The sequence below is a fragment of the Thalassophryne amazonica genome, chromosome 2 (genome assembly GCF_902500255.1).
Source record: "Thalassophryne amazonica chromosome 2, fThaAma1.1, whole genome shotgun sequence".
NCBI lineage: Eukaryota > Metazoa > Chordata > Actinopteri > Batrachoidiformes > Batrachoididae > Thalassophryne > Thalassophryne amazonica.
This window is the reverse complement of record NC_047104.1, coordinates 149,858,394-149,879,097: the sequence shown is the minus strand read 5'-3', so window position 1 is coordinate 149,879,097 and position 20,704 is coordinate 149,858,394. Positions and strand designations below refer to the sequence as shown.

The following is a 20,704-nucleotide window of genomic DNA, read 5'->3' as shown; positions in this document are numbered from 1 at the left end:
AATCTTTTGTATATTTTATTGAAACTTGACAGGTATATTTTTTTCTGTAACAGAGATTAAATAAGAAGTGCTATGACTTCTGTAATTGCAATTACAATATCAATCAATCAATCAATCAATTTTTTTATATAGCACCAAGTAACAACAAACAGTTGCCCCAAGGCACTTTATATTGTAAGGCAAAGGCCATACAATAATTATGTAAAACCCCAACGGTCAAAACGACCCCCTGTGAGCAAGCACTTGGCTACAGTGGGAAGGAAAAACTCCCTTTTAACAGGAAGAAACCTCCAGCAGAACCAGGCTCAGGGAGGAGCAGTCTTCTGCTGGGACTGGTTGGGGCTGAGGGAGAGAACCAGGAAAAAGACATGCTGTGGAGGGGAGCAGAGATCGATCACTAATGATTAAATGCAGAGTGGTGCATACAGAGCAAAAAGAGAAAGAAACAGTGCATCATGGGAACCCCCCAGCAGTCTACATCTATAGCAGCATAACTAAGGGATGGTTCAGGGTCACCTGATCCAGCCCTAACTATAAGCTTTAGCAAAAAGGAAAGTTTTAAGCCTAATCTTAAAAGTAGAGAGGGTGTCTGTCTCCCTGATCTGAATTGGGAGCTGGTTCCACAGGAGAGGAGCCTGAAAGCTGAAGGCTCTGCCTCCCATTCTACTCTTACAAACCCTAGGAACTACAAGTAAGCCTGCAGTCTGAGAGCGAAGCGCTCTATTGGGGTGATATGGTACTACGAGGTCCCTAAGATAAGATGGGACCTGATTATTCAAAACCTTATAAGTAAGAAGAAGAATTTTAAATTCTATTCTAGAATTAACAGGAAGCCAATGAAGAGAGGCCAATATGGGTGAGATATGCTCTCTCCTTCTAGTCCCCGTCAGTACTCTAGCTGCAGCATTTTGAATTAACTGAAGGCTTTTTAGGGAACTTTTAGGACAACCTGATAATAATGAATTACAATAGTCCAGCCTAGAGGAAATAAATGCATGAATTAGTTTTTCAGCATCACTCTGAGACAAGACCTTTCTGATTTTAGAGATATTGCGTAAATGCAAAAAAGCAGTCCTACATATTTGTTTAATATGCGCTTTGAATGACATATCCTGATCAAAAATGACTCCAAGATTTCTCACAGTATTACTAGAAGTCAGGGTAATGCCATCCACAGTAAGGATCTGGTTAGACATCATGTTTCTAAGATTTGTGGGGCCAAGTACAATAACTTCAGTTTTATCTGAGTTTAAAAGCAGGAAATTAGAGGTCATCTATGTCTTTATGTCTGTAAGACAATCCTGCAGTTTAGCTAATTGGTGTGTGTCCTCTGGCTTCATGGATAGATAAAGCTGGGTATCATCTGCGTAACAATGAAAATTTAAGCAATACCGTCTAATAATACTGCCTAAGGGAAGCATGTATAAAGTGAATAAAATTGGTCCTAGCACAGAACCTTGTGGAACTCCATAATTAACTTTAGTCTGTGAAGAAGATTCCCCATTTACATGAACAAATTGTAATCTATTAGACAAATATGATTCAAACCACCGCAGCGCAGTGCCTTTAATACCTATGGCATGCTCTAATCTCTGTAATAAAATTTTATGGTCAACAGTATCAAAAGCAGCACTGAGGTCTAACAGAACAAGCACAGAGATGAGTCCACTGTCCGAGGCCATAAGAAGATCATTTGTAACCTTCACTAATGCTGTTTCTGTACTATGATGAATTCTAAAACCTGACTGAAACTCTTCAAATAGACCATTCCTCTGCAGATGATCAGTTAGCTGTTTTACAACTACCCTTTCAAGAATTTTTGAGAGAAAAGGAAGGTTGGAGATTGGCCTATAATTAGCTAAGATAGCTGGGTCAAGTGATGGCTTTTTAAGTAATGGTTTAATTACTGCCACCTTAAAAGCCTGTGGTACATAGCCAACTAACAAAGATAGATTGATCATATTTAAGATCGAAGCATTAAATAATGGTAGGGCTTCCTTGAGCAGCCTGGTAGGAATGGGGTCTAATAAACATGTTGATGGTTTGGATGAAGTAACTAATGAAAATAACTCAGACAGAACAATCGGAGAGAAAGAGTCTAACCAAATACAGGCATCACTGAAAGCAGCCAAAGATAACGATACATCTTTGGGATGGTTATGAGTAATTTTTTCTCTAATAGTTAACATTTTGTTAGGAAAGAAAGTCATGAAGTCATTACTAGTTAAAGTTAATGGAATACTCAGCTCAATAGAGCTCTGACTCTTTGTCAGCCTGGCTACAGTGCTGAAAAGAAACCTGGGGTTGTTCTTATTTTCTTCAATTAGTGATGAGTAGAAAGATGTCCTAGCTTTACGGAGGGCTTTTTTATAGAGCAACAGACTCTTTTTCCAGGCTAAGTGAAGATCTTCCAAATTAGTGAGACGCCATTTCCTCTCCAACTTACGGGTTATTTGCTTTAAGCTACGAGTTTGTGAGTTATACCACGGAGTCAGGCACTTCTGATTTAAAGCTCTCTTTTTTAGAGGAGCTACAGCATCCAAAGTTGTCTTCAATGAGGATGTAAAACTATTGACGAGATACTCTATCTCACTTACAGAGTTTAGGTAGCTACTCTGCACTGTGTTGGTATATGGCATTAGAGAACATAAAGAAGGAATCATATCCTTAAACCTAGTTACAGCGCTTTCTGAAGGACTTCTAGTGTAATGAAACTTATTCCCCACTGCTGGGTAGTCCATCAGAGTAAATGTAAATGTTATTAAGAAATGATCAGACAGGAATACTGTTAAGTCTTCTATTTCCATACCATAAGTCAGAACAAGATCTAAGATATGATTAAAGTGGTGGGTGGACTCATTTACTTTTTGAGCAAAGCCAATAGAGTCTAATAATAGATTAAATGCAGTGTTGAGGCTGTCATTCTCAGCATCTGTGTGGATGTTAAAATCGCCCACTATAATTATCTTATCTGAGCTAAGCACTAAGTCAGACAATAGGTCTGAAAATTCACAGAGAAACTCACAGTAACGACCAGGTGGACGATAGATAATAACAAATAAAACTGGTTTTTGGGACTTCCAATTTGGATGGACAAGACTAAGAGACAAGCTTTCAAATGAATTAAAGCTCTGTCTGGGTTTTTGATTAATTAATAAGCTGGAATGGAAGATTGCTGCTAATCCTCCGCCCCGGCCCGTGCTACGAGCATTCTGACAGTTAGTGTGACTCGGGGGTGTTGACTCATTTAAACTAACATATTCATCCTGCTGTAACCAGGTTTCTGTTAGGCAGAATAAATCAATATGTTGTTCAATTATTATATCATTTACCAACAGGGACTTAGAAGAGAGATACCTAATGTTTAATAGACCACATTTAACTGTTTTAGTCTGTGGTGCAGTTGAAGGTGCTATATTATTTTTTCTTTTTGAATTTTTATGCTTAAATAGATTTTTGCTGGTTATTGGTAGTCTGGGAGCAGGCACCGTCTCTACGGGGATGGGGTAATGAGGGGATGGCAGGGGGAGAGAAGCTGCAGAGAGGTGTGTAAGACTACAACTCTGCTTCCTGGTCCCAACCCTGGATAGTCACGGTTTGGAGGATTTAAGAAAATTGGCCAGATTTCTAGAAATGAGAGCTGCTCCATCCAAAGTGGGATGGATGCCGTCTCTCCTAACAAGACCAGGTTTTCCCCAGAAGCTTTGCCAATTATCTATGAAGCCCACCTCATTTTTTGGACACCACTCAGACAGCCAGCAATTCAAGGAGAACATGCGGCTAAACATGTCACTCCCGGTCCAATTGGGGAGGGGCCCAGAGAAAACTACAGAGTCCGACATTGTTTTTGCAAAGTTACAGACCGATTTAATGTTAATTTTAGTGACCTCCGATTGGCGTAACCGGGTGTCATTACTGCCGACGTGAATTACAATCTTACCAAATTTACACTTAGCCTTAGCCAGCAGTTTCAAATTTCCTTCAATGTCGCCTGCTCTGGCCCCCCGGAAGACAATTGACTATGGTTGCTGGTGTCGCTAACTTCACATTTCTCAAAACAGAGTCGCCAATAACCAGAGTTTGATCCTCGGCGGGTGTGTCGTCGAGTGGGGAAAAACGGTTAGAGATGTGAACGGGTTGGCGGTGTACACGGGGCTTCTGTTTAGGGCTACTCTTCCTCCTCACAGTCACCCAGTCAGCCTGCTTTCCCGGCTGCTCGGGATCTGCCAGGGGGGAACTAACGGCGGCTAAGCTACCTTGGTCCGCACCGACTACAGGGGCCTGGCTAGCTGTAGAATTTTCCACGGTGCGGAGCCGAGTCTCCAATTCGCCCAGCCTGGCCTCCAAAGCTACGAATAAGCTACACTTATTACAAGTACCGTTACTGCTAAAGGAGGCCGAGGAATAACTAAACATTTCACACCCAGAGCAGAAAAGTGTGGGAGAGACAGGAGAAGCCGCCATGCTAAATCAGCTAAGAGCTAGTAGCTACGCTAAGCTAGCGGATTCCTAAAAACACGCAAAGTGAATAATGTGTAAATAATTTAGAGGTGATTCAGCAGAAGGAGTGCTTTAGTTAAGGCACGTAAAGATTACACTGGGAAACAAATCGTAATCTAGATAACTAGATCAATCTAACTGCGCAGATTAAACAGCTAACAGATACAGAAAAACACCGCTGTGCTCCGGAACAGGAAGTGATACAGGTGATATATATATATATATATATATATATATATATATATATATATATATATATTTTTTTTTTTTTTTCTAATAATTAAATGATTTCCAAATAAACACATATTTCAGAAATGAGTGGTATTTTGGGAATGTGTTTAGGAAATGAGATTTTGTATTTTTTTCTGTTTAGATTATGAAGTTTTTCAGTCTTTTCCACCGGTTTTCCCCAGTATACTACAAAGCTTATAAGCAATTTGAGAGTAAAATTGCTCTCAAATTGCTTATAAGCTTTGATGTCCTTTCTCTTTTTTAAAAAAATTAAGGGTCCCTAATGCAAGACAACATCCTTTTAAGATGCTAAAAAATTTTAAGATGCTAAAAAATTCACAGCAACCGTGGTGACCATTATGTCATGTATGCTTCCATTGAGCTCGCCTTGTACGACCTAGGCATGCACTGTGCCTTCTTTTAGTGCCCTGTGCGTCCCACCAAATTTTCTGGTCACACAAGGGATGCACAAGGGTCTTCATCCTTGTATAAGGGTAGTTTTACTGTCTGTGTTCTCTCAGGGGTGAATGCTTCAGCTGGCCCTGTAAAGTGTAACCTTTCCTCTTGGTGTTGTTTCTTTAAGAATTTCACAGTATTATATTTTTATATAAACAGTAGTAATACTGTAATCACAATAAAACCCCCTGTATCTGTTACTCCCTGTTTCTACAACCCCAATTGCAATGAAGTTGGGATGAAGTTGGGGTATATTTATAGGCGTTTCATCACAGCCTATTTTGCAGATGTTTTAAAAAGAACATCATACATATATTTTTTGCTGTTTTTTTTTTTTTTTTTTCACATTTAAGAGCAAACTTCTCATTACCGCAATGGTGCCTCACTGACTTTGTGTTCTTCTTAATACAACCCCAATTCCAATGAAGTTGGGGCATTGTATGAAATGAAAATAAAAACAGAATACAATGATTTGCAAATCCTCTTCAACCTATATTCAATTGAATACACCACAAAGAGAAGATATTTAATGTTCAAACTGATAAACTTTATTGTTTTTGTGCAAATATTTGCTCATTTTGAAATGGATGCCTGCAACATGTTTCAGAAAAGTTGGGACAGTGGTATGTTTACCACTGTGTTACATCACCTTTCCTTCTAACAACACTCAATAAGTGTTTGGGAACTGAGGACACTAATTGTTGAAGCTTTGTACACTGAAAAAAGTGAAACACAGTGCACTTCATTCAAAGTCATTATTTACATTGGTCTAATGGAAAATTGTGGTTTCCAGTTTAAATCTCCTGGAATCACTTTACAAAATTATAACTATACTTTGTGAGAAATTTAAAAAATTAGCTGTAACAAATTACATCAATTTTTTTAAAGTTGATCCAAAGTATCATTTTTTTTTCATTGTAGGTGGAATTCTTTCCCATTCTTGCATGATGTATGACTTCCGTTGTTCAGCAGTCCGGGGTCTCCGTTGTCGTATTTTGCGCTTCATAATGCGCCACAGATTTTCAATGTGTGACAGGTCTGGACTGCAGGCAGGCCAGTCTCGTACCCGTACCCGTTAGTTCCCCCCTGGCAGATCCCGGGCAGTCGGGAAAGCAGGCTGACTGGGTGACTGTGAGGAGGAAGCGCAGCCCTAAACAGAAGCCCCGTGTACACCGTCAACCCGTTCACATCTCTAACCGTTTTTCCCCACTCGACGATACACTCGCCGAGGATCAAACTCTGGTTATTGGCGACTCTGTTTTGAGAAATGTGAAGTTAGCGACACCAGCAACCATAGTCAATTGTCTTCCGGGGGCCAGAGCAGGCGACATCGAAGGACATTTGAAATTGCTGGCTAAGGCTAAGCGTAAATTTGGTAAGATTGTAATTCACGTCGGCAGTAATGACACTCGGTTACGCCAATCGGAGGTCACTAAAATTAACATTAAATCGGTGTGTAACTTTGCAAAAACAATGTCGGACTCTGTAGTTTTCTCTGGGCCCCTCCCCAATCAGACCGGGAGTGACATGTTTAGCCGCATGTTCTCCTTGAATTGCTGGCTGTCTGAGTGGTGTCCAAAACATGAGGTGGGCTTCATTGATAATTGGCAAAGCTTCTGGGGAAAACCTGGTCTTGTTAGGAGAGACGGCATCCATCCCACTTTAGATGGAGCAGCTCTCATTTCTAGAAATCTGGCCAATTTTCTTGGATCCTCCAAACTGTGACTGTCTAGCGTTGGGACCAGGAGGCAGAGCTGTGGTCTTATACACCTCTCTGCAGCTTCTCTCCCCCTGCCATCCCCTCATTACCCCATCCCCGTAGAGACGGTGCCTGCTCCCAGACCACCAATAACCAGCAAAAATCTATTTAAGCATAAAATTCAAAAAGAAAAAATAATATAGCACCTTCAATTGCACCACAGACTAAAACAGTTAAATGTGGTCTATTAAACATTAGGTCTCTCTCTTCTAAGTCCCTGTTGGTAAATGATATAATAATTGATCAACGTATTGATTTATTCTGCCTAACAGAAACCTGGTTACAGCAGGATGAATATGTTAGTTTAAATGAGTCAACACCCCCGAGTCACACTAACTGTCAGAATGCTCGTAGCACGGGCCGTGGCGGAGGATTAGCAGCAATCTTTCATTCCAGCTTATTAATTAATCAAAAACCTAGACAGAGCTTTAATTCATTTGAAAGCTTGTCTCTTAGTCTTGTCCATCCAAATTGGAAGTCCCAAAAACCAGTTTTATTTGTTATTATCTATCGTCCACCTGGTCGTTACTGTGAGTTTCTCTGTGAATTTTCAGACCTTTTGTCTGACTTAGTGCTTAGCTCAGATAAGATAATTATAGTGGGCAATTTTAACATCCACACAGATGCTGAGAATGACAGCCTCAACACTGCATTTAATCTATTATTAGACTCTATCGGCTTTGCTCAAAAAGTAAATGAGTCCACCCACCACTTTAATCATACCTTAGATCTTGCTCTGACCTATGGTATGGAAATAGAAGACTTAACAGTATTCCCTGAAAACTCCCTTCTGTCTGATCATGTTTTAATAACATTTACATTTACCCTGATGGACTACCCTGCAGTGGGGAATAAGTTTCATTACACTAGAAGTCTTTCAGAAAGCGCTGTAACTAGGTTTAAGGATATGATTCCTTCTTTATGTTCTGTAATGTCATATACCAACACAGAGCAGAGTAGCTACCTAAACTCTGTAAGGGAGTTAGAGTATCTCGTCAATAGTTTTACATCCTCTTTGAAGACAACTTTGGATGCTGTAGCTCCTCTGAAAAAGAGAGCTTTAAATCAGAAGTGTCTGACTCCGTGGTATAACTCACAAACTCGTAGCTTAAAGCAGATAACCCGTAAGTTGGAGAGGAAATGGCGTCTCACTAATTTAGAAGATCTTCACTTAGCCTGGAAAAAGAGTTTGTTGCTCTATAAAAAAGCCCTCCGTAAAGCTAGGACATCTTTCTACTCATCACTAATTGAAGAAAATAAGAATAGCCTCAGGTTTCTTTTCAGCAGTGTAGCCAGGCTGACAAAGAGTCAGAGCTCTATTGAGCTGAGTATTCCATTAACTTTAACTAGTAATGACTTCATGACTTTCTTTGTTAACAAAATTTTGACTATTAGAGAAAAAATTACTCATAACCATCCCAAAGATGTATCGTTATCTTTGGCTGCTTTCAGTGATGCCGGTATTTGGTTAGACTCTTTCTCTCCGATTGTTCTGTCTGAGTTATTTTCATTAGTTACTTCATCCAAACCATCAACATGTTTATTAGACCGCATTCCTGCCAGGCTGCTCAAGGAAGTCCTACCATTATTTAATGCTTCAATCTTAAATATGATCAATCTATCTTTGTTAGTTGGTTATGTACCACAGGCCTTTAAGGTGGCAGTAATTAAACCATTACTTAAAAAGCCATCACTTGACCCAGCTATCTTAGCTAATTATAGGCCAATCTCCAACCTTCCTTTTCTCTCAAAGATTCTTGAGAGGGTAGTTGTAAAACAGCTAACTGATCACCTGCAGAGGAATGGTCTATTTGAAGAGTTTCAGTCAGGTTTTAGAATTCATCATAGTACAGAAACAGCATTAGTGAAGGTTACAAATGATCTTCTTATGGCTTCGGACAGTGGACTTATCTCTGTGCTTGTTCTGTTGGACCTCAGTGCTGCTTTTGATACTGTTGACCATAAAATTTTAAAAGATTAGAGCATGTCATAGGTATTAAAGGCACTGCGCTGCGGTGGTTTGAATCATATTTGTCTAATAGATTACAGTTTGTTCATGTAAATGGGGAATCTTCTTCACAGACTAAAGTTAATTATGGAGTTCCACAAGGTTCTGTGCTAGGACCAATTTTATTCACTTTATACATGCTTCCCTTAGGCAGTATTATTAGACGGTATTGCTTAAATTTTCATTGTTACGCAGATGATACCCAGCTTTATCTATCCATGAAGCCAGAGGATACATACCAATTAGTTAAACTGCAGGATTGTCTTACAGACATAAAGACATGGATGACCTCTAATTTCCTGCTTTTAAACTCAGATAAAACTGAAGTTATTGTACTTGGCCCCACAAATCTTAGAAGCATGGTGTCTAACCAGATCGTTACTCTGGATGGCATTTCCCTGATCTCTAGTAATACTGTGAGAAATCTTGGAGTCATTTTTGATCAGGATATGTCATTCAAAGCGCATATTAAACAAATATGTAGGACTGCCTTTTTGCATTTACGCAATATCTCTAAAATCAGAAAGGTCTTGTCTCAGAGTGATGCTGAGAAACTAATTCATGCATTTATTTCCTCTAGGCTGGACTATTGTAATTCATTATTATCAGGTTGTCCTAAAAGTTCCCTAAAAAGCCTTCAGTTGGTTCAGAATGCTGCAGCTAGAGTACTGACGGGGACTAGCAGGAGAGAGCATATCTCACCCGTGTTGGCCTCTCTTCATTGGCTTCCTGTTAATTCTAGAATAGAATTTAAAATTCTTCTTCTTACTTATAAGGTTTTGAATAATCAGGTCCCATCTTATCTTAGGGACCTCGTAGTACCATATTACCCCATTAGAGCACTTCGCTCTCAGACTGCGGGCTTACTTGTAGTTCCTAGGGTTTGTAAGAGTAGAATGGGAGGCAGAGCCTTCAGCTTTCAGGCTCCTCTCCTGTGGAACCAGCTCCCAATTCAGATCAGGGAGACAGATACCCTCTCTACTTTTAAGATTAGGCTTAAAACTTTCCTTTTCGCTAAGGATTATGGTTAGGGCTGGATCGGGTGACCCTGGACCATCCCTTAGTTATGCTGCTTTAGACGTAGATTGTGGGAGGGTTCCCATGATGCACTGTTTCTTTCTCTTTTTGCTCCATATGCATCACTCTGCATTTAATCATTAGTGATCGATCTCTGCCCCCCTTCACGGCATGTCTTTTTCCTGTTTTTTTCCCTCAGCCCCAACCAGTCTCAGCAGAAGACTGTCCCTCCCTGAGCCTGGTTCTGCTGGAGGTTTCTTCCTGTTAAAAGGGAGTTTTTCCTTCCCACTGTGGCCAAGTGCTTACTCATAGGGGGTCGTTTTGACTGTTGGGGTTTTTCATAATTATTGTATGGCCTTGCCTTACAATATGGAGCACCTTGGGGCAACTGTTTGTTGTGATTTGGCGCTATATAAGAAAAAAGTTGATTGATTGATTGATTGTAACACGTGCAGAATGTGGCTTGACATTGTCCTGCTGAAATAATCAGGGATGTCCCTGTAAAAGACGTTGCTTGGATGGCAGCATGTGTTGCTCCAAAACCTGGATGTACTTTTCAGCATTGATGGTGCCATCACAGATGGGTGTGTTAGTGCCCATGACATGGACACTAACACAACCCCATACCGTCACAGATGCTGGTGTTTGAACTTTGTCCTGGTAACAATGTGGATGGTGTTTTTCCTCTTTTGTCTGGAGGACATGACGTCCATGATTTCTAAAAACACTTTGAAATGTGGACTCATCCGACCACAGCACACTTTTTCCACTTTGTGTCTGTCCATTTCAAATGAGCTCGGGCCCAGAGAAGCCGGCGGCATTTCTGGATGTTGTTGATGTATGGCTTTCGCTTTGCATGGTAGAGTTTTAACTTGCACTTGTAGATGTAGCGACGAAATGTGTTAACTGACAGTGGTTTTCTGAAGTGTTCCTGAGCCCACGCAGTAAGATGCTTTACACAATGATGTCGGTTTTTAATGCGGTGCTGCCTGAGGGATCGAGCGCCATGGTCATTCATTGTTGGTTTTCTGCCTTGCCAATTATGTGTAGAAAGTTCTCCAGATTCTCTGAATCTTCTGATTATATGATAGACTGTAGATGATGGAATCCCTAAATTCCTTGCAAATGAACATTGAGAAACATTGTTCTTAAACTGTTGGACTATTTTTCATGCAGTTGTTCACAAAGTGGTGATCCTCGCCCCTTCTTTGCTTTTGAACAGCTGAGCATTTTGGGGATGCTCCTTTTATAACCAGTCATGACACTCACAATTCGTGTCCTCAGTTTCCAAACACTTATTGAGTGTTGTTTGAAGGAAAGGTGATGTAACACAGTGGTAAACATAAAACTGTCCCAGCTTTTTTGAAATGTGTTGCAGGCATCTATTTCAAAATGAGCAAATATTTGCACAAAAATAATAAAGTTTATCAGTTTGAACATTAAATATCTTGTCTTTGTGGTGTATTCAATTGAATACCGGTTGAAGAGGATTTGCAAATCATTGTATTCTGTTTTTATTTACATTTCACACAATGTCCCAACTTCATTGGAATTGGGGTTGTATTAAGAAGAACACAAAGTCAGTAATGGACACATTGTGGTCATGAGAATTTTGCTCTTAAATGTGAAAAGACAGCAAAAATATATATGTATGCTGTTCTTTGTGATACTGGGAGGTCCAACCTTTTCTCTTCTACCTGTAAAGCCCACAGAGAGTCAAATGACCCCAAGATCCCCCATGGAGCGCTACTTCTGTTATGTAAACAATGAAATCTCAGAACACCTCACTCAGACACCCAGAGACTGGTCAAATGACCCATATACCTCTAAAGTCCACGGAGAAGCAAATGACTACAAAATCCCCTGTGGAGAGCTACTTCTGTTATGTAAACAAAGAAGTCTCAGAACACCTCAGGGGAGGGGCTGACTTGGCTAGCCACATTCTTGTGTTTGCATATTTGCTGTCTGTGTGTTTACCACATTTGTGTGTTTGCATAATTGCTGTCTGTGTGCTTGCTTAGCTGAAAGGGCTGCACCCAAACAAACACAGAAATTTGAATTTTAAGTATAAAGCTCTGCTGCTGACTCTATTGTACTCTTTGTTTGATCGACCAACCAATCCCATTGGGTGCAGCTTGTCCTATGGTGCTGAAACAGATAAATAATACATCACACAGCACACAGCACATAGCACATAGCACACAGCGTCCTTTCCAAGGAACGAAAATGCAGCGGAGATTCAACGTTCAAGAGGCGTTGGACATGAGCCTGGCCGACGCAAACCCTTGCGACTCGGATGGAGACGACATCAACCTTGAGCTGGATTCGGAGTCTGAGCTGTCGTCAGGTAAGATTCCATTCCTTATTATTTCCCTTTTTTCATATTTCATTTCAAACAAGAAGGCGGAAAGTACAAAAAAAGTATTTTTCCTTTTTCTGTTCGTGAGTTGTGCTTGTTGTTTTATTCGACAGCCTCCATTTAGTTTCTGAGTGCAGGCCTCATTTGTTTTCATAGGCTCCACTTTTCCCTGCCCCCGAGTGTACCAAAGTGCAAGACAGTGTTCTGCTTCTATGTATCTTTTTATGTAGATAGATTTATGACTTTATTTGGAAACAGAGGAGAGTGTATTGGAAAAATAGTGAGTATTTCTGCATGCGTTTGTGATATCATTTGACTGTCCAATCACTCACAATTTCACTTTTTTTCACTCCACAGTTGAGGATATTGCTCCGCAGCCGGAAAAGAGAGCTTGGTTGGAGCCTGACCTGACAGAGACGGCGAAAAACGGCACAGTGTGGCGTAAAGAACAAGTGTGGAGGCCTCTCCATTTCACCCCAATGAAAGCTTATGCCGCAGATGGAGAGCCAACGGCAGAGGCCCGAAGGAACATATCCAGTCGCCTTCAGAGCTTCCTGTGTCTCATCACACATGCCATGCTCCGAAACATTCAATAGTGGACAATTCAGCATGCACAGCAAACAGGGGATGCTGATTGGTTCATGGCCCTCCCTGAACTAATGGCATTCATTGCCATCCTCATCCTGCGTGGGCTTACCAAGGTTCCCTCACTCAATGACTGCTGGTCGGCAAACCTGGGAAACCCACACATCATTGGAATTATGGCCCGAAACCGCTTCAATGACATTATGCGACATCTGCGCTTTGATGACAGGTCCACCTGCAGTGAGCAAGCAAAGACCGATAGATTTGCTGCAATTTCTGGTGTATGGAGGTCTTTTGCTTCCAAATGCATCACCTCAAACAACCCCGGTCAACACATCACCGTTGACGAACAGCTTTACCCGTCAAAGACTCGCTGCTGTTTCCTGCAGTACATTGCCAGTAAATCTGACAAGTTTGGGATTAAGTTTTGGGTGGCCTGCAACTTGAAGTCCAAGTACATCTGTAACGTCTTCCCATATCTTGGCAAGGACCCCAGTCGTCCCAGCGGGGAGAGACTGTCAGAAAATGTGGTGATGAGGCTGATGGAACCGTTCCTGGACAAGGGCAGAAATGTTACCACGGACAATTTCTTCACCTCGCTGTCACTGGCACAATGACTGCACAACCGGAAAACCACCCTCCTTGGCACCGTCAACAAGATCCGCAGGGAAATTCCTCCCTCCACGAAACAGATGGACCGCAATGAATTCACCACTCAGGTGTTTTCAACCACTGGTGCCACACTCACAGTTTATGTGCCCAAACGAAGGAAGGTGGTTTACATCCTCAGCAGCATGCACAGCATGGTTGAGACTGAGAATAACACCAAAAGGAAGCCAAACACGGTCACGCTTTACAACAAAACAAAGTGTGACGTGAATGTTATGGACCAGATGGTGCGGGACTACACTGTCCGCGCAGGAACACGGCGCTGGCCAGTTGCTGTGTTTTACAACATGGTTGATATGGCAGTCCTGAATGCGCATGTGCTATATCAAGCATGCACCGGGAAAAAGGAGAGACGGGTGGACTTCCTGGTGGAGCTCGCCAAGGAGTTGGCTCACTCTCATGTGGATGCCAAGAAGGCACAGAAAGAACTGCCACTTCAGCAGCAACCCACAACACCAAGCCCTGGAAAACGAGCACATTGTCAGGTCAAAAACCAGTGCCGGAGCAATCGTGCGACTGTTCGATGTGCTGTCTGAGACAGGTATACTTGTGGCAAATGCAGAAAAGACCTTCCATGGCAGTGTGGGGACTGTTAGTCATTGTGAGTGACTGTAACCTGTACCTATTGTATATATTTTGGTTTTCTGGTGTGTTTTTTTTTTGGTACATTTTGGTACATTTCAATAAAATCCAGAAAACAAAGTTTTCTTTTGGTGTGTTTTTTGGTACATTTCAATACAATTCAGAAAACAAAATTTCATCTCTCCCCCAGGGTTTTAGTTATTTATCCACCTAAAGCCCCTTTCACACCGGGGCGGCTCCCAGTTGCTCCCTGTGGCGTCATGACGACGCAGGAATTTCTGCGTCAGGTGCGCGCAGCAGGGGGCCGAGAGGAGGTGAGAACACAGTCTGCAGGTTCTCTGCACAGAGAAGTCAGAGTGCACAGTCTGTGCCAAACTGTGCACTCTGACTTCTCTTCTACTTGTTGTGCTGAGCTGCAGGGCTGCGCTCTGAGTTCTGTTATAGTTTATCTTTCCTCCCTTGACCATGAGATGCGCACGCGCATGGGCCATCCCAAGCAAATGTGGAGATGTCTGGAGTTCTACTTGATGTTGACATGTCCTGGACTTATGTCCTTTTTTAACTGTGATGAGAGAGTCTGAGCAGAGAAAGGAACTAACTGCCTGCAGACATTTTTTCTTTCCTTTTCTTTCCTCCTTTGACCGCGAGGAGCGCGCACATGCGCGCAGACGGACCGTCAAGCAAACGTGGAGATGTCTGGAGTTCTACTTGATGTTGACATGTCCTGTCTCAGGACTTATGTCCTTTTTTTTAACTGTGATGTGAGAGTTTGAGCAGAGAACAAGGAACTAATGCCTGCAGCCAGACTTTTTTTTTCTTTTAATTGTTCACATGTGCGCGTGTGAACGAATGTCCATGAGTGGACTAGAGATGTCTGGACTTTTTACTGGATGTTTCTGGCAATCAGTCTGCATTTTTTTTCTTCAGCATGTAGTTTTTACTGCATTAAGTACACGGTAAAAAAACAATCCTGCGTGATTTATACTGCGGGAACAATGGAACACAGCAGGAATCATAAATTGGCTTCGAGTCACTCCGGGTAACGCCTCTTTGCCCCGACTTGCGCTGGAACCACTTTCTTTCTGCGTCGAGCACAGGACACCAAAAAAATTAAACAGGTTTAATTTTTCGGCGCCCAACTTGCTTCCTCCTTTGCGTCCTCGTGCTGTTGTGGCGCCGAGCTGCATCGTCTCGGCACTGAGTTGCTTCCACGCGGCGTCGTCATAATGACGCACGGCGCAACTGGGAGCAACCGGGAGCAGCCCCGGTGTGAAAGGGGCTTAAGCACAAATCAGCAGCTCTTTCAGCTAAGCAGGCACACAGACAGCAAATATGCAAACACAAGAATGTGGCTAGCCAATTCAGCCCCTCCCTTGAGGTGTTCTGAGACTTCCTTGTTTACATAACAGAAGTAGCTCTCCACAGGGGATCTTGGGGTCATTTGACTCTCCGTGGACTTTAGAGGTAGATGGGTTATGTGACCAGTCTGTGGGCGTCTGAGTGAGGTGTTCTGAGATTTCCTTGTTTACATAACAAAAGTAGCTCTCCACAGGGGATCTTGGGGTCATTTGACTCTCCGTGGACTTTAGAGGTAGATGGGTTATGTGACCAGTCTGTGGGCGTCTGAGTGAGGTGTTCTGAGATTTCCTTGTTTACATAACAAAAGTAGCTCTCCACAGGGGATCTTGGGGTCATTTGACTCTCCTGTGGGCCTTAGAGGTAGATTGGTCATTTGACCAGTCCTTGGCCTTATGAGTGTGCAAGATAACCTGTGCTGAAACATTTATAAATATATTGTACTCATTTTGAGAGCATTTACTTTGCTCATCAAAATGCTTCATGCCATCTCTTCAGTCTGATTTTGTGAGACTCACCCTGTTAGGTCTGGGCCACTTCAGCCTGTAATGTGACCATAACCACACAGACACGAATTTGACTACTCTTAAGACAGATATAAGTGAAAAACAGCGAGTCGTGATCATCGACACATTACAGAGTAACCGTATTATTAAAAGATGACATGCTGGAAAAGCTGTGTGTGACATATTTAGAGGACAACTTTGAAGGAGAAAGTTGTCCTCTGAATTTTAGTCAATATTTCAGGGCTCAAGAGGAGGCAAGGACCACCTGAGCTCTGACACAGAAACCATGTGGTTGGTTCTGTGTCTGCTATTTGTTCTGAAGGCCTGAGGGAAGAGGACATCAAGTGTTATCTGCCAGTGTTTGCCTTCTTTGGTGGCACGCATTTCCACCTTTCCTGCTATCTGTATTCCTGGTGTCCTCGTGCAGAACAACTTGTTCAGACTTTATTTCTGGCCCTCTCTGTTGACATGACAGTCCCTTTCATTCCGGAGTACCTTTTTAAAATACCCTGTATTTTGGATATCTGAAGCATCATTTTAACTGTTAGTGTGGTTTAATACATTTTTAAAGCAGTGTGTCTCTGGTGCTTCAGTGGTTTTTAAATTATAAGACTGTGATTGGTAAATTGTAGCTTGTGAACAGACAATCTCTGTTGATATTGGGTGACAGTGGGCCCTATTTTCCTCAACTCAGAAAGGTGTTGGATTCAGGTTCAGTGAGATGAATGAAGCTCACAAGAAATTTTTACAGTAGCTAAGTGATGGCTGAGGCTCCGTTTTACTGTAAATTGGATCTGAACTATAAAATTCTACAATGGTGATATATTACAGGGTGACCCCTGCTCCCCCCCCCCCCAAAAAAAAAAACAAAAAAACAACAGAACTCGTAAAAATTGTAATAAATCCTACAAAAGTCCAGTACATTTTTTGAAATTTGCTTGGCTTAAACGTCCGCCTGTGTACGACCATTCCCCCAAATTTCAGTTATCTTGGTCACTTTGCATAAAAGTCATGTTCTTTCCAAATTGTACTCCAAATGGTATGATGTGTTGGTGGAATAGGCGTCCAGGCGAAATGTCTTTTCCTTGGTTGAACAAGACATGTTGGGGAAGACTATTATCCCAATTGTCTCAAGAAATTTGCTGGACCTCTGTAGGATTTATTACAAATTTTATAGATTGTGTTTTTTGGGGGTCACCCTGTACTTTGTCACCACGTTAATATAGGCCAACATTTATGATCACATATTAAAGTTTGTCACTAAAAATACCTTGTCAACACGGAGGCATTTCATGCTAAAAATGATCTACTTATTTATGTGTTGCTTTAGGGTTCTGTGTTCAGACTAATATGATTCCCATCACACATGCTTACGAGAGGGGAAAGGGTAGGGGCAAAGCAGTTAAGTGCATTTGTTCATGGTTCAAGGCCCATTCATGGCTCATTGCCCCCCCCCCCCCCCACCCCCTCAGTCTCCATGTCATGTGGTATTGCATTAGGAAGGACATCCAGTTTAAAATGTGCCAGATCAACCATGAAAGGGAGTAAGTTATGTACTTACACATGCTTGTTTGAGGTAATATTCAGAAGCCGTCAATTAACTTTCATTGTTATGCAGACAACAGTTACATTCATCAATTAAATCTGACTCAACCAATCAATTAACAAAATCTCATGCATGAAATGCAGTTATTGTGTTTTTCTCTAAATCATACAGAAACAGACTGGGTGCTCACATTGCTCGTTTAGATGGTATTGCCTTGGCCTCTCAGTGTTGCCACAGTAACTTTGAAAACTTACTTTATTAGTTACTTTAAACAGTTAAACGTTAGTTACTTTGCTGATTACACAATCTTAAGAGCAACAAAGTTAGATTACAAGTTACTTTATTAGTTACCATACTTAGTTCAAAGTTGCCAGCAGCTGCTAATAAAGTAACTGCATAAAGCTGGTAATGAAGTAACTGTATAAAGTAATAGTAAGTAACTAAAAAAGTAACAAATAAAGTACATTTTCAAAGTAACTGTGGCAACACTGTCTATTACCACCAAAATTAGTGTAGTTTGAAACAAAATATGCTATATTCTTTGTTGTTGAACCCATGTAGACACCACGGAATAAAAATAAATAAATAAAAGTTACATTATAACCATTTTTTATTCACATTTTTTTTTTCATTTAAAACAAAAATGCTCCAGTTTTACTGAAGCCATTTTGGTTTGAAATGACAGCATTCAAAAACAAATAAAACCAATTTGCCTTTTCGTTAGAAATATTTTCAAGGTTTACTTTGTATTATTTTTAATCATGATGTCAAATAGCTGTGCATGGTGAAGAAACAGGCAAAGGTTTTATGTGCTCAGTCTTCCCAATAACAGCCATTGAAGCTTGTAATTCCCCTTTGTTGAAATGGGAGTGTTGGTGGTTTCTTTCCAGAGCATTTTGAAAGCCTGGTATAGACATCTTTTGTACATTCAATTGTCTTACATTTCCCAACTAAAAGGGTACTGGGCAAGCACTTTCCTTTGCCAAACTCAAAACAGTACTTTGTTTATGTCTCTGTTCATATTTATCTTTTATGTATTTTCTCTTTGATGTGAGAGAAGCTAAAGCTTTGATCTTTTCTCAGATATTCTGTGTTGTATAGAAATCCAATGGTCCAGGTGGTGTAAACTCCTAGATATCTGTTATCCGAATCTCTGTGATCCTGCATCAAAGTATACACTGACCGTATTGGAACTTTTAGAACCAAGGAACTCATTTTGCTGAGTGGCAAAAGTTCTGCAAGACAGATCTGAGAACTTGCTCTTTTAGAGAGAACTCCAGGATTTCTCCCACCTCTGTGACTGAGAGCTGACTTTTCTTCTTTTTCTCATAATTCTCTGTTGATCATAAAGTTGGATGCGCATGAAAATCCCAGTACACTTTTAAAAAAGGAAAATCTTTTAACAAAGAATACATACATTGGTTGCACATAAACAGATTGTGTCCATAAGTTTCTTATTTTTCAATTACAAACTTAAGGAAATTATTTGGACACATTACATTACACAAGTCAGCCCCACTGGCACCAAGAAATATGCAATACATACACACACACACACACACACACACACACACACATATATATATATATATATATATATATATATATATATATATATATATATATATATATATATATACTAGCACATTGTCAGTGGGATCTATGGCCTCTAGATTGGGTAGTACTTATAAAGTAGGTAGCAGAGATTTTTCAAGGGTGGTAATAAAATGTGCAAAGTTTCTATAATGAGTTGGGATGACCTTAACAGTTTTTAGAAGAAGAACTCAGCTCTTTTTATTTTCTGTTAATTACTTAATTTTATGTCAATTTACTGTTTTAATGTATTTAAAAATTGTTTAGGTTCTTGTTATTGACAGGAGGTTTGGTTTGGACACAAATGCAAGACTCACAAACACAGCTCTGGTTGACAAACTTTAGTGGAGTGACAAGCAGTGGTCGGTACGTGGGTAGACAGTCCAGAAAACACAGCAGCAGAATTATTAACATCAGGCTTTATCGTGGTCGAAACAAACGGGCAGGTGGTCGAAAACACTTTGAGGCAGGTAGCACTATGGAACATGAACGAGAGCTGGAAAGAAGGCACAGGGCGCATCAATCTGGCAAAGAAACAAAGCTGAATGAGCAGTATATATGCACCCCAGCGACGAGCTGCAAATTGAACACAGGTGAGCATGGAAAGCACTGGAAAGGGGGTGTGACCAGGGAGAGAGAGAGACAGACACGACCACCTGTAAAAGAGACAGAGAGACCCAAACAGAAAAGCATCCAACAAGGAGATAAACAAAAAAGAAGACAGCCTACACACAAAAACAGACTACAACCAAGAAATAAAAGCAGATCAAACACACCCCCTGACAGTTATATACACCATTATTTTTATTATCAGATTGTTTCATGAAAACCAGCAATGTACAATCATCACAGATGGGAATAAGTCTGAGCCCTTCACCATCACAACTGGAGTCAAACAGGGGTGTGTTCTAGCTCCGACACGCTTCAGTATCGTCTTCCTCTGTGTCTTACACTATGTCTTCCATGACCGCCCTGAGGGCATCTATCTGCACACCAGGTTGGATAGTAAACTGTTCAACCTTGCTAGATTGAGAGCCAACACCAAAGTATACCATTTGCTGATCAGTGAGCTGCTGTTTGCTGGTGAATTAGTGCCAATGACCCACAATGAAGAGGATTTTCAGATTCTTATGTTGTCAAAAGCCTGCAAAGAGTTTGGACTGATCATCAGCATAAAAAAGTTCTCTGCCAAGGAGTAGTGACACTACCATATATCCTAGAAGTTGTCAACAGCTTCACCTATCTTGGCTCAACTGTCAAAGCCGCCAAGTCCCTGGATGCTGAACTAAATACTTGCATTGCAAAAGCTACTGCCACCATGGCAAGGCTCCTGTATGACAGTGAGTCCTGGGCAATCTATGCCAGTCAGGACCTATGCTTGAACAGCTTCCACCTCCACCATCTTACTTGCATACTTGGTATCACATGGAAGGACAAGGTCGCCAACAATGAAGTGCTGAGACAGACCAAGTTGAACAGCATCCAGACGCTGCTCACCAAGTGCAAACTATGATGGCTTGGGCATGTGAGCAGGATG

General features: G+C 41.2%; 1 protein-coding gene across 1 annotated transcript in view; it reads left to right on the top strand.

Annotated features, from left to right (window-relative positions):
* LOC117500647 (protein kinase C-binding protein NELL1-like) overlaps positions 1–20,704 on the top strand; it is a 905,329-nt gene that overhangs the window by 317,468 nt on the left and 567,157 nt on the right. The gene's annotated exons all lie outside the window — the stretch shown is intronic.